Source organism: Capricornis sumatraensis, chromosome 18 (assembly GCF_032405125.1).
Source record: "Capricornis sumatraensis isolate serow.1 chromosome 18, serow.2, whole genome shotgun sequence".
Classification (NCBI taxonomy): Eukaryota; Metazoa; Chordata; class Mammalia; order Artiodactyla; family Bovidae; genus Capricornis; species Capricornis sumatraensis.
In genome coordinates, this window is record NC_091086.1 from 43,171,787 (window position 1) to 43,183,747 (window position 11,961).

At 41.5% G+C, this 11,961-nt stretch overlaps 1 non-coding gene across 1 annotated transcript; it reads right to left on the reverse strand.

Moving 5' to 3' along the window:
* Positions 1-8,138: 8,138 nt before the first annotated feature.
* Positions 8,139-8,245, reverse strand: LOC138094753 (U6 spliceosomal RNA). Its single transcript, XR_011146267.1, has one exon. It is a non-coding gene; the product is annotated as a U6 spliceosomal RNA (small nuclear RNA).
* Between the last annotated feature and the right edge of the window lie 3,716 nt (positions 8,246-11,961).

Consider the following 11,961-nt stretch of genomic DNA (forward strand, 5'->3'; position numbering starts at 1 on the left):
AAAAAATAAATTTTTTAAAAAGCAAAACAGAAAAAAAAGAGACTACCCACTTGCTTGACTTAGTGTGAATAGAATGCTAGATTTCCAATTTTTAAAAAATAGATATTCAGCAAGCAATAAAGGTTTACTGTATAGCACAGGGAACTATAGTCAATATCTTATAATAACCTATAATGGAAAATAATTTCAAATCTAACATATGTGTATACAGACAAGTGAATCACCTTGCTGTGTACCTGAAACATTATAAGTTACTATGAAAGTGAAAGTTGTTCAGTTGTGTCTGACTCTTTGTGACCCCGTGGACTATTCAATCCATGGAATTCTTCAGGCCAGAATACTGGAGTGGGTAGCCTTTCCTTTCTCCAGGAGATCTTCCCAACCCAGGAATCAAACCCAGGTCTCCTGCATCACAGGTGGATTTTTTACCAGCTGAGCCACAAGGGAAGCCCCTTCTCACAGGGGAAGGGAGTTAACTATATACCTCAATAAAATATATAAATATATTAAGAAAAAATTAAATAAAATCACCGAAGTGAGTCCAGTGCCATCGCAAGGATCCTTATACAAGGGAAGAACCAGAGAGAGGACATTATGAGAAAAACTCAATTCAGTTGCTGGCTTTGAAGACGGAAGGGGGCCATGGGGAGGGAAGGAATGCCAGGCAGCATCCAGAAGCTGAAAAGTACAAGGAAATGGCTTCTCCTCTGGAGCCGCCACACAACCCTGCCAACACCTTGATTTTCTCCCAGTGAGACCCATTTTGGACTTCTGATCTCCAGAATGTTAAGATAACACATTAGTGTTGTTTTAAGCCCCTGAATTTGTGATGATTTGTTACAGTGGCATTAGAAAACTAATACAGCTGGAAAATTGCTAAAAAGGCAACTTCTTTGGCCACATTCCAGACCTACTGAATCAGAAAACCTGAGGGTGGGGCTCTGCAGTCTGTCTTTTAAACAAGCCCGGAGGCAATTCTGATGCACAGGGAGGTTTGAGAACCACGCACCAGACTAAGCAAACGCAATAATTCCCCCAAAGCAATCACACTCAGACACACATTCCCGTGAAAACACAACACAGACAATTAATGACTTGATTAGCCATGATAAAATCTACCAGAGCCACATCCTGTCTTAACAAGCCTAGAACAGGAAACCCAACCAAATCATTGGTGATTCAGGTTCCCTCCAGGCTCAGGGTCTTCATTTGGAATATCAGTGATGAATGCACCCTAGTCAATGGGAGTTCCATTTTTAATTCATTTCTGATGCCAAATAGACAGTTATTTGAGGTGGAGTCACTTGCCTCTATCTCACTCAACTTAAGTAACGGGATGGAGTGGGGAATGTGGGTAGATGAGGGTCCCAGTAAATCATAGGTTTAATGATGGCCTGTTCCAGGAAGAAGAGGCAGACTTAATTTCAGACTCTTAGACATGAAGGGATGAGGGTTCTCATAGACCATGAAGCTGGTTCTTCCATCTAGAGTGTAGGTCCTGCTCACCCCCTCCACCATTTCATTGCCAATCAAGAGGTCAGTCAACCTCAGCTTGAATATCTCCCATGATGAAGGACTCACTACATTCCATGGCAAACTATTCCATTCTGCAAGAGTTCTAATGGTGAGACCTAAATGCCCCTCATCTGACAGCTGGTTTTCTTTGGACTTCATGCTTGATTTCATTCTGGCCTACATAGACTTCTTTGAAGTCTCAGGTATACACACTCACATTCAAGACTGAAATATGACTAGGTTGCAGCCTCCACTACCTACATTGGCTTGTTTCCTCAGTACTTTTAGCCTCTACTGACCTCAAAGGGAGGCATGTGTGTGAGCTGAGCAGGAGGTAGACGTGGGCCCTGTTAAAGACAAAGTGCTTTAAAAGCCTTTGATGAAAGGTATTATGGCTTGAAAGGGTTGTTTCTGAAATACTACACCTCCCTTTTAAGAACTCTTAAGATCTGAAGGGTGATACTCTCTCACCCCAGAAGAATTCAAGCATGAATTTTCTTAGAGCCACCAATTAAGAATCCAATTCCATCTCCCCCATTGCTCATTTCCAGTGAAATTACCTAGTTAGATCTTTATTTTCATTTTTTTAGGAACAAACTTAACCATGCTGAAAATATCTCAGAGTCAAATAACTATTAGATGGGACAAATTAAGATCTAAAGGCCCAAAAGCTCTACTTAATACACATAACTATAAATAAATAGAAAGGAAACCCCAAGTCATCTTTGTTGTTTAGTCATTCAGTCACATCTGACTCTTTGTGACCCTATGGACTGTAGTCGGTCAGGCTCCTCTGTCCATGGGATTCTCCAGGTAAGAATACTGGGGTGGGTTGCCATTTCCTTCTTCAGGGGATCTTCCCGACCCAGGGATTGAACCCACGTCTGCTGCATTGGCAAGAGGATTGTTTACCACTGAGCCACCAGGGAAGCCCAAGTCATCCTTACTTTACTTATTAATTATTAATCCAATTATTTTGTGCATCTATTATATGCCAGTCACTAAGAGAGGTAACAAAACATGATGGTGAGCTAGACAGACACTGTGCCTGTCCTCCTGAGGCTTGGAGATCCATTTAAACATCAATTCATCTCTATTCACATGATCCTATGGCATTAAAGTTCCAGATATTTCTATCATTTGTAAAATAATTCAGGGAAATGTGGTTGTTGGATTGGGATGTACCCATATCCTTGATTCAGATGGCTAAATGAAGGAAGCTAGAAACCCAAGATTAAATAGATCTTGGATTTTTCTGGATGAAACCTGTTAAAAACATAAAAGAATCTCATCTTTGTCCATTGCCATATGGGTTTCTTTACGGAACCAACTGAACTAGGGTCCAAGTGAGGCTTCTTTAACAGAATTCATTAGGTTTTTCCTTCTTACTCTGTCCCAAGGCTTATTCCACCCATATAGATTTCAAACTTGCTGACCAGTGTCACTGGATATTGGAAGTAATTCATGAGCCCATAGTAGTCCCTGTGACCCCTGCCAACCACTGGGTTTAGCTCCCCTCACTCCACTTTTTACCAAAAAATAAATGTATGAACTACCAACTGCTATCAAAGCACTAGCCCTCACATCACTAATCCAAAGTGCAAGCAACATCTGTGGATCCTCCTACACTCCTGTGGATCTCTCTCCTGGGAGATCAGAAGATGCTTGATACATTATGCATTCTTCTATAAAAACAGAAAAGCTGCTCTTCCGATTCAGGATACCAGCTATGACAGAGACCCCAAAAAGCATCTTACGGAAGTCAGAGTTGTCCTCTTGGTTGTGAACTCAAAAAGTCAGATCAGAACCCAAAATAAACACAAAAACCAAAGCTCTTCCCTCCACAGTCAGTTCTATCAACCATAAACATGTAACCCTACTAGCTTAATATTTTCAGAAATTGCCCCAATTCTACAGTAGTAAGAAACAAAAGTGCATTATCCCCTATATGAAGTGGGACTTTCTTATATTATGCAAAGTTTACTTTTCAAAGATAAAGAGATGGAAAGAATACATGGAAGAATTGTACAAAAAAGATCTTAATGAACCAGATAACTACAATGGTGTGGTCAGTCACCCAGAGCCAGACATTCTGGAGTGTGAAGTCAAGTAAGTTGAGCCTTAGGAAGCACTGCTGTCAATAAGTGGAGGTGGAGATGATGGAATTCCACTAGAGCTAGTCAAAACCTTAAAAGATGATCAAAGTGTTGCCCTCAATATGTCAGCAAATCTGGAAGACCCAGCAGTGGCCACAGGACTGGAAAAGGTCAATCCTCATCCCAGTTCCCAAGAAGGGCAGTACTAAAGATTGTTCAAACCATTGGACAATTGCACTCATCTCCTGTGCTAGCCGGAGAAGGCAATGGCAACCCACTCCAGTACTCTTGCCTAGAAAATCACATGGATGGAGGAGCCTGGTGGGCTGAAGTCCATGGGGTCGCTAAGAGTAGGACACGACTGAGCGACTTCACTTTCACTTTTCACTTTCATGCATTGGAGAAGGAAATGGCAACCCACTCCAGTATTCTTGCCTGGAGAATCTCAGGGATGGGGGAGCCTGGTGGACTGCCATCTATGGGGTTGCACAGAGTCGGACACAACTGAAGCGACTTAGCAGCAGCAGCAGGCTGTGCTAGCAAGGTCATGCTTAAAATCTTACATGCTAGGCTTCAGCATTATGTGAACCAAGAACTCCCTGGCATCCAAGCTGGGTTTAGAAAAGGCAGAGGAACCAGAGAGCAAATTGCCAACATTTCCTGGATCATAGAGAAAGCAAGAGAATTCTAGAAAAACATCTACCTCCGTTTCATCAACTATGCTAAAGCCTTAGACTGTGGGGATCATAACAAACAGTGGAAAGCTCTTAAAAAGATGGGAATTCCAGACCATTATACCTGTCTCCTGAGAAACCTGTATGTAGATCAAGAAGCAACAGAATCCTCTATGGAACAACTGATTGGTTCATGATTGAGAAAGGAGTACGACACGGCTGTCTGCTGTCACCCTGTTTATTTAACCTATACGCTGAGCACGTCATGAGAAATCTTGGGCTGGATGAGTTACAAGCTGGAATCAAGAGGGAGGGAGAAACAACAACCTCAAATAAGGGAATGATACCACCCCAATGGCAGAAAATGAAGAGGAACTAAAGAACCTCCTGATGAGGATAAAGGAGTGAAAAAACTGAATATTAAAAAAACTAAGATCTGGCAAATAGAAGGGGAAAAGGTGGAAGTAGCGACAGATTTTCTCTTCTTGGGCTCTAAAATTGCTGCGGATGGTGACTGCAACCATAAAATCAGATGATTGCTTCTTGGCAGGAAAGCTATGACAAACCTAGACAGGGTGTTGAAAAGCAGAGACATTACTCTGCTGACAAAGGTCTGTATAGTCAAGGCTATGGTCTTCCCAGTGGTCACATATGGTTGTGAGAGCTGGATGGTAAAGAAGGCAGAATGCCAAAGAATTGGTAACTTCAAACTGTGGTGCTGGAGAAGACTCTTGAGAGTGCCTTGGACAGCAAGGAGATCAAAGCAGTCAATCTTAAAGGAAATCAACCGTGAATACTCATTGGAACAACTGATGCTAAAACTGAAGCTCCTGTATTTTGGTCACCTGATGTGAACGGCCGATTCATTGGAAAAGTCCCCGATGCCGGGAAAGATTGAGGGCAGAAGGAGAAGAGTGTGATAGAGGATGAGATGGTGGGATGGCATCACCGATGCAATGGACATGAACTTGAGCAAACTTCAGGAGATGGTGAGGAATAGGGAAGCCTGGCATGCTGCAGTCCATGGTGTCGCAAAGAGTCAGACACGACTAGGTGACTGAACAATAGCAACAACCTCTCAAAGACAACTTCTTTAGAAATTCAAGACATCTGTGTCCTCTTTGTTATTGAATCCTCTCAGACTTTACCTTTCTGGGCTGAATATTACTAACCTTTTCCCTCTGTTTTCATAAAATCAGCTCCTGCCTCCCCTATCCTATTTCATCTCTCCCACATATATTAATATTCACTCTCTCATAGTATCTTATCTATCTCCCCATAACCACTTTCCTCTGGAGGCATCCTTTCTTTCCTGTGGCACAGTGCCTGGGCTCAAAAGCAGCACATCTGCTGAGATGAACCCATCTTTCTCTTCCATGATGCTATTTAGTTTCCAACACCCTTAAATGACAATCAGAACATGTTAACTTTTTGCAACCAGTGTCTTCATTGACTCACATGCCCTAGATTATAACTGATAACCCAGAGTCTGTTATTCCACTTGAATAATTTATAGATTATTTCTCTACAAATTCAAGATCCTTATCTATTTTGAATAGGAAAATGGAGAAATGTTATGATTCTCATCATGTTATTCTTTGAGATGGCATCTAGGCTAGACAAAACAATGGTTGATATGCTCACTAAAGCAAGATGCCATGTCATGGGGATACGCAGCAGCCCTGAGAGAAGACAGCATGTAGAGAGACCCACATGGAGAGGAAGCATCATACCGGTCCCCTCATGGCCAGCCATGGTGGGGAGCACCTTAGCAGCGGGTCCTGCAGGCCCCATCAAGCCTTCAGATGATTCCAGCCCCCTTGGGATTTGAATCTTCAGCTAAGATCACAGAAAACTTCATGGAGCAGAGAGAAGCCACCCAGATGTGCCCTCTCTGAATTCCTAACCCACAGTAATTCTGAGATAATGAATGATAACTGTTGTTTTAAGATACTAGCATTTGGGGTAATTTTCTATACCATGATAGGTACTGTATCATGGTATAAGGGTACCCAAAAATAACTTTTCCTAAAAAGTAAAAAAAATATATATATATTACAGTTCAAAATTCAATATAGTGGCTACCTCTGCAGGGGAGGCAAAAGAACAGGATAAGAGAAGAGGAAACAAGTAATTGCTAAGTAATTGGTAAACATCTGCCTATTGGTCAGATGGTATTTTTTTGTTTGTTTTTTCCTTCAAGCATCAACATTTATTATTTTTTTAATTACAAAAGTTAAGGTAGAAAGTAGAAGAAAAGACAGTTTAGAAAACTATGGATATGCACAAAGGAAAAGAAGTCACACATTATTTTACTTCCACGTGAAAGTGAGCTTTTATCCTTTATATTTGCATAACTTTTTTTTTCCTTTGTGTATGTATCTACTCACACACATTTTATTTTTTTTAAACTGAATCATAGTATACATATTCCTTTGTCATCTCATTTTTTTCCAGTTCTTTTTAAAATTAATTTTTATTGGAGTATATTTGGTTTACAATGTCATACTGGTTTGTATTACACAGCAAAATGAATCAGATAGACTTTTTTATTTTCTAATACTCAGATGCTCAGTCATGTCTGACTCTTTGTGACCCCATGGACTGCAGCCCACCAGGCTCCTCTGTCCATGAGATTCTCCTGGCAAGAATACTGAAGTGGGTTGCCATTTCCTTATCCAAGATGGTATGTTTTTAATAGGCAAATAGATGAATGGATGATTAGATAGATGAATGGATGAATATGTAGATAAAGAGAAGAACTTGTATGGTCCAATGATGAGAGTGTGTCATGAGCCAAAAATTGTGTTTAATCCAATTTAAATACCTAAGGTCCAAGGATAAGGAAAGGAGAGAAGAGAAGAGGAAGGGGAAGAAAAGAAGGAAAGAAGAAAGGGGCGGGGGGGGGGGGGTGGGGAGGGAGAAGAGAGTGAAGTTATTAGTTCTCACCTGGTAACATTTTAAAATGTTTCCACCCTTCACCCACCATGTCAGTTCCTGAGTGTATATCCTAGAGCAGCAATTACAGAAGAGAAAAGGTACAATACTCACAGAAGCATTTTAGAGAAGCAAAATTTAGAAATATACCAAATATCCAGCAACTGTAATATGAATAAATCCATGGTGGTTATTCAGATGGTAAAATGTTACACAACACTAAATACTAATAACTAACATCCTGGGTTAATCTCTACTCAACTTCAGGGATAAATATCTAGAGATAATAGACACGGCTTTCTGCAATGAGAGAAATGTTCTAGAGCATGAAGCTGGGCAAAAGAAGAAAGATGAGAAATGATTCCATTTCTATAATGTTAAACACAGACAAAAATAGATAATACATTGGTTAGAGATGCATACTGGGCATGCGTGCAAAGTCTCTTCAGTCATGTCCAATTCTTTGTGACCCCGTGGACTATAGCCCGCCAGGCTCCTCTGTCCATGGGATTCTCCAGGCAAGAATACTGGAGTGGGTTGCCATGCCCTCCTCCAGGGGATCTTCCTGACCCAGGAATCAAACCCTCATCTCTTCTATCTCCTGCATTGGGAGGCAGTTCTTTATTTCTAACACCACCTGGGAAGCCCCTTAGAGATGCAAATATGGTCGTAAAACTAGAGTGAAAAGCAAGCAAATACACAAGTTTCAGACTGGTGACTGGGAGACAGGGAGACTGAATAGGAGCAGGGCATATGAGAGATTCAGCAGGATTGGAAATATCCTCTTTCTTTCTGTATGTATAAATATAAAAGCATTTTTAAACTTTATTATTAATACTCAGGACATTAGGAATGTCCAGATTTTTTTTTTTAGTAGCATATGTAGAACCACTTTTGGTAACAAATACAGTAGTAAAAAACTATGGAACGATTTGTGAATTTGCATATCATCTTTGTGCAGGGGCCATGCTAATCTTTTCTGTATTGTTTCAATTTTAGTATATATGCTGCTGAAGTGAGCACAAATATTCTCATTCTTAAGCAGGGTTGGGGAGAGATCCAAGATGTGCATATTTTTATTATTAAACTGTATGTAGATATTATACAAACTTCTTCACATGTACCATGAATTTTAAAAATAAAGATATAGGTGCAACAAAATAGAGAATCGATATCACATGAAAGGACTTAAGCAGCAGAATTTCCATCCAGCATAGTGAACTGCTTGTCCTTTCAATGTCTCCAGAATCAGGTCTGCAAGAAACCTCAGCTACCCAGGTTTCATCTTTGCTCCTCGGAATATAACAAGAAAAAAATATGTTTATTGACTAGCTATCCCATAACTTTACAATACCAGCACCACATTTACATCTTCAGGCCAGAAGTTCTGTATCTTAGCTTTGTGAGTTGTCAGATCAGCATTCAGTATGACATGGTGCAATGAACAGAGTATTGGACTGAGTATGAGAGACCAGTAGACCCTGGGGTCTGCTGAATCCCTCCCCAGCCTGGATGACTTTGACAAAATCAGTTCACCTCTCTACCAGGATGCTTCAGAAGAGCCGCTGGGGATAGCCAGAGCTGTTCCATTTATAAATGACTTTATGTTGGATTTCTTGGTTTGATCTCTTTGGAAGAAAAGGTTGCACTGCTTTAAAAAGAGAAAAAGTTCAAAAACCTCTAGACCAAATGATCCCTAAGTATTTTCTTGCTTTAACATTTTAGAACTCTGTGCTTTGTGAAAATTGTGTTGTGGACCTGGCATATTGTTAGAAGGATTGATCAAAAGGGTACTTACAACTAGATCACAAAGTTGGCCTCTTCTGGAGAAAGTCTATATATTTTTTTTGCCAAGAGTAATGGAATATTCCAGAAGTTCTTTAGCAAGGTAACTCAGGCTTCCCTTCCTTGTTTCCCCCTCAGAGCCCATCTGACCCTTATTCTGTCTAGGGCTCTGACAGCAAATCTAGCTGACTCATTGAATTACTATTAGAGAGGGATCAAGGGAGAGGGGCTGGAGATGAGGGGAATTTTCTGCAAGAGGCAGAACTGCATAGGAACTTTCAGACAAGCTCCTGGGGACCCACAGCTGGCTTGTTTGTGCTTGTCCATCCTTCTTATGTCTTTAGCCTTCAGGCCCATCAGCCGTGCTATCCTCAGGGTCTTCTGCCCTCCACCCATTCTTCATGGCATTTTCTTACACTCTTCTTGGTCAAGCATGTGTCCAATAGAACACTGGGTTCTGGATCAAACATTGCCATCTAAACCCCAGTCTTCCAGACTTGATGGATTTCAGGCACCTACTAAAGCTGCCTGCCTGGCTCAACACCTTCTTTCCATCTCTGTACAAAGTCAACTTTGTCTGTGGCCACTCGGCTGGTAATACTCACCAGCGCCTGCCAGGACAGCATGGGGGATCTGTCCTCTGGCCAAGATCTCAATGTTATTGTCTTAATAACGGATTAGCCATTGAATTGTCACCCCACTTTGGGGTGAATCCCACTTCCAGCTTTACTCTCTGCTTCAACTTATTCTAATTTTCAAATAAAACACACCAGTTGCTGTTCTACACAATAACGAAAGGAAATAATGGGACTTCCTTGGTGGTCCAGTGGTTAAGAATCTGCCTTCCAGTGCAGGGGACGTGAATTCAATCCTTGGTTGGAAAACTAAGATCCCACATGCCACAGGGCAACTGGGCCTCTGCGCCACAACCAGAGAGAAGACCATGCACCTTGAGAAGCACATGTGCCGGAACAAAAGAACCCACATGCCACAGCAAGACCCAGTGTGTCTGAGTATTTTTTAAAGTTATTCGTCCTTATTTTTTTAAAAAAGCAGTAATTTAAAAAATATGAGCCTTGATAGTCTGTAAGTTCATCAAACTAATCATATTAATAGAAACTTCAGATTCAATATCACAAAGATTTCTTCTAAGCACAATTCTGATGCGTAATCATGATGCGTGCTCTGGAGAAATAAAGGCTGTCGCTCCTTCTTTTCTCTCCCCCAACTTACTTCACTCCAGAGTTGCTGAACTCCCAAGAGAACCACACAGCTACACCGTGTCCATTTCTACACATTCACACTTTGAGTTTTAAATGGGAACATTCCAAATGTTGCCAGTAAAAATAATTAATATTCTCCTTGGAAGAGAAAGTCAACATAGAAAGATGCCTTAGCCAAAGCAGAAATCAGCTGTATTCTCAAGTCACAAAAGTGATTTTGCTCAGTCTGCTCCTGTTGCAAAAAAAAAAAAAAAAACCCACAGTGGCTTCCCCCAACCTATGGTCTGGAAAGTAATACTTTATAAAGGTTTTTATAAACACGCTGAATAGAGGAAGCTAAAAGCGATCCTCTCTCTCTTGAAAGGAAATTACACGCAGGCCCCAAACTCCAGCACACATGAATTCCAAGTCCATGAATTCACGATAATCCATCCCATTCTCAGTGGTTAGGTCTGGTGGTCCACAGGCATATGCTCCAATCTGAAGGAAATGGCACTATCTCATTAGTAAGCTAGGACTATACAAAGTGGAATCCTATCCATTTATCATACTGCCATTTTGTTTAAAGAAATGGAAAAAGCAACATTTGATGGTTCTCATTTTTAGGTACCCTTACCCCATTCTCCTTTACCTAGCATTCCACACTCTGTACCAGCAGTCTTTGGCTGGCCAACTCAGCCTCAGCTCCCACTGCTCCATTAGCCTCTGCCAGAATCAAGCTATTTTAGCCTCTATCCCTCAGCCCACCTTGTGCTCTGCTGCTGCTGCTGCTAAGTCGCTTCAGTCGTGTCCAACTCTGTGCGACCCCATAGACGGCAGCCCACCAGGCTCCCTCGTCCCTGAGATTCTCCAGGCAAGAACACTGGAGTGGGTTGCCGTTTCCTTCTCCAGTGCCTGAAAGTGAAAAGTGAAAGTGAAGTTGCTCAGTCGTGTCTGACTCTTAGCGACCCCCTGGACTGCAGCTCACCAGGCTCCTCCGTCCATGGGATTCTCCAGGCAAGAGTAGTGAAGTGGGTTGCCACTGCCTTCTCTGACTTTGAGCTCTACCCACCCCTCAGTCCCTTAGAGAGTTCCTACCTGAGATGTTTCCACTGTCTTTAATATTGTTTCCAACATTCAAAGCCCTCCTGAATACTCATCTCCTCCTTAAAAATTTTCCTAAACATTCCAGTTAGAAATCTATATTTCCAATGAATGTTTGTAGATCTCATTTCTGCTCTTAACTTGTCTTTCTTACATCTAATTTGCTAAAGCTGAAACTCCAGTACTCTGGCCACCTCATGCGAAGAGTTGACTCATTGGAAAAGACTCTGATGCTGGGAGGATTGGGGGCAGGAAGAGAAGGGGACGACAGAGGATGAGATGGCTGGATGGCATCACCAACTCAATGGATGTGAGTTTGAGTGAACTCGGGGAGTTGGTGATGGACAGGGAGGCCTGGTGTGCTGCAATTCATGGGGCTGCAAAGAGTTGGACACTACTGAGCAACTGAACTGAACTAAAAGAGGTTTTTTGGTTTGCTTTGAATTTTAAAATAATATTCACCCATCCGAATTTCCCACTTGACTACAAGCTTTAATGGCTGAGGGGGTTGTGGGTAACTCCTACTTGGTATGTCACCTATAATGTCTACCATTTTTCTTTGCACATCGTGGCTAATTCAATAAAAGTCTGTTGATGATGCTTGGGAAGTAAGGATTCCAAACAAAGAAACCCAAAACATCTTGTCAA